We start from the raw sequence: 3,218 nt of genomic DNA on the forward strand, positions 1-3,218 counted from the left end.
ACTGGATTCTGCGTTAAAAAAAATGGTCGGCAAGCTGGCAGATCACTGTCAGGATCCGGACCACCGGCCAACTGGTGAAACCCTCGTCTCCTACAGAATACAAAAATTACCAGGGCATTGTGGGCGTGTGCTTTAATCCCAGCTACTACTCTGAGGGCTGAGCAAGAGAACACTAAACCTGGGGGGCGGAGGTTGCAGTGAGCCAAGATTGTGCCATTGAAATCCAGCTTGGGCGACAGGGCAAAACTCCGTCTCAAAAAAAAAAAAAAGAAAGAAAAAAGAAAAAAAAAGCCAAATGAAAATCTTAGAATCAATATAATAAAATTACTGAAATTAAAAATTGAATAGATGGGTTCAATAGCAAATTAGACATAGCCAAGACAAGACAGTAAAGACCAGAGACAAAAGAATGAAAAATGGGGGGAAAAATGTAATTGGCCGGCCACAGTGGCTCACACCTGTAATCCCAGCACTTTGTGAGGCCAAGGTGGGCAAATTCATTGAGGTCAAGAGTTTGAGACTACCCTGGCTAACATGACAAAACCCTGTCTCTACTAAAAATATAAAAATTAGCTAGGCATGGTGGTGGGTGCCTGTAATCCCAGCTATTCGGGAGGCTAAGGTAGGAGAGAATCGTGGACCGAGGAAGTGAAGTGGCAGTGATCCCGAGCTTGTTCCACTGCATTATAGGCCTAGGCAAAGCAGAGGTGAGACTTGAGATCTCAAAAAAAAAGTAATTGATATAGGGGCATGGTAAAAACATCTAACATATTTGTAATTGGGACCCAGATGGAGAGAAGAATGGGATAGAACTAATTTTTAAACAAATATTGGCTGAGAATTTTCCAAAAATGATGAAAAACAACAAGCTACAGTGTAAAGAATTTCTCCTCATGCATAGACATACACAAACACACACACACATACACACACACGTAGCTATATCACAGAAAAACTGCTGAAAATAAAAAAAGGAAAAATCTTAAAAGCAACCAGAGGGAAAAACCCACATTGTTTTCAAAAGAGCAACAATAAAACTGTCAGCTAAGCAAGAAAAAAATGGATAAAGAAAATTGTTAAAGTGCTGAAAGAAAATAATTACCAACTTAAAATGCTATATTCAATGAAAATATCCTTCAAAAGTGAAGGCATAGTATAGACATTTTAGGGCAAACAAAAACTGAGAGAACTTCTTGTTGGCATAGCTACATTCAAAGAAATACTGGAAGAATTTTTTCAGGCAGAAGATAATCCCAGATGAAAACAGTAATGTAAGACAGAATACACAGGCTAGGCGTGGTGGCTCACACCTGTAAACCCAGCACCTTGGGAGGCCAAGGCGGGCAGATTTACCTGAGTCATAACTCTTAAAAGGAAAAAAAAACCACAGCCCTGGCCAATATAGTGAGACCCTGTCTCTACTAAAAATACAAAAATTAGCAGGACGTGGCAGCGCATGCCTGTAGTCCCAGCTACTAGGGAGGCTGAGGCACAAGAATCACTTGATCCAGGAGGTGGAAGTTGCAGTGACCCGAGATCGTGTCACTGCCCTCCAGCCTGGGTGGACAGAGTGAACTGTATTTAAAAAAACAAAACAAATTAAAAAAGAAATAAACAACACCAAAAGAGTAAAATTTCTAAATTAATATTTACTACATAAAACAATAACACTAATGTCTTACAGAGCTCAAAATATAGACAGAATTAAATATGTTAACAATAACACAAAAGGCAGGAGAAGGGTAAATGGAGTTAAAGTGTTGTGAGGTTCTTGCATTGTTCAGGATATGACATGTACAGTTGTTCCTCTGTATCTATTAGGAATTTGATCCAGGACTTCCCACAGACACCGAAATCCACAGATGTTCAAGTCCCTTACATGAAATGGCATAGTATTTGCCTATAACCTACGCACATCCTTCCATATACTTTAAATCATCTCTAGATTACTTATAATACCTAATACACTGTAAGTGCAATGTAAATAGTTGTTTTACTGAATTGCTTAGGGAATAATAACAAGAGAAAAGTCTGTACATGTTCAGTACAGATGACACGATTGTCATTTTTTTTTTTTTTTTTTTTTTTGAGACAGAGTCTCCGCTCTGTCGCCCAGGCTGGAGTGCGGTGGCCGGATCTCACTCTCACTGCAAGCTCGCCTCGCAGGTTTACGCCATTCTCCTGCCTCCTCCGCCTCCCAAGTAGCGGGACTACAGGACGCCCGCGTCGTCGCCCGCAGTTTTTTATATCTTTAGTAGAGACGGGGTTTTTCCAACATCCCCGTATTAGCCAGATCTCCGACCTTTTGATCCGCCCGTCTCGGACCTCCCAAGTGCTGGGATTACGGCTTGAGCCACCGCGCCCCCGGCCTCGACACACCATTCATTTTTTTTTCCCAAATATTTTTGATCAAAGGTTGGTTGAATCCACAGATATGGAACCATTGATATGGAATGCCACTTCATTCATTTAGATAGGTTATAATAAAATAATGACACATGTTGCAATCTCTAGGCTAATCATTGTGTTCACTTTGGCAGCATATACACTAAAATGGGAAGAATACAGAGAAGATTAGCATGGCCCCTTGAGCAAAGATGGCATGCAAATTCTAGGGTAATCACCAAAGAATAATAAAAGAATGTACAGTTAACAAGCTTTAGAGTAGGGAAGTGGAATAATTTTTTAAATGCATGAATAATCCAAAGAAGGAGAGAAAGGGGAAAAATTAACAACAACAAAAAAAAAACAGATGGAACAAATAGCAAGTAAATTGTAAGATGATAGGTTTAAATCATAGTATCAGTAATTAAATATAAATGATCCAAAGATGCCAATTAAAAGACAAAGATTGTGAGACTGGATAAAAATAAACCTCAAATATAAGGATATGAAAATAAAAGTTGTGTGGCAGTTTTAAAACAGCCACAAATCCTTTGGCACCCTTCTCATTAAGAGATGGGGTCTGTCTCCCTTCCCCAATCTGTGTGGGCTTGTGGTTCCTTCAACCAATAGAGTACAGAAGAAGTAATACTGCGGGACTTTTGAGGCAAGAGCATAAAAGTCTCTGCAATTTATGCCTTGTTTGGTGAAACAATCACTTTTGGAGCTCTGAGCCCCTGTGTGAGAAATCTGACTACTCAAGTCCACCATGTTATAAGGAAGTCCAAGTAGGCACTACAATTAACAGTCCTAGCTGAGTCCAGTCTCAAGTTAGC

The 3,218-nt window shown here is 39.8% G+C and overlaps 1 non-coding gene across 1 annotated transcript; it reads left to right on the forward strand.

The window, feature by feature from the left end:
- The first annotated feature begins 2,524 nt into the window (after positions 1-2,524).
- Positions 2,525-2,632, forward strand: LOC115899769. Its single transcript, XR_004059377.1, has one exon. It is a non-coding gene; the product is annotated as a U6 spliceosomal RNA (small nuclear RNA).
- The last annotated feature ends 586 nt before the right edge of the window (positions 2,633-3,218 follow it).

The sequence above is a fragment of the Rhinopithecus roxellana genome, chromosome 9, assembly GCF_007565055.1.
Source record: "Rhinopithecus roxellana isolate Shanxi Qingling chromosome 9, ASM756505v1, whole genome shotgun sequence".
Lineage (NCBI taxonomy): Eukaryota > Metazoa > Chordata > Mammalia > Primates > Cercopithecidae > Rhinopithecus > Rhinopithecus roxellana.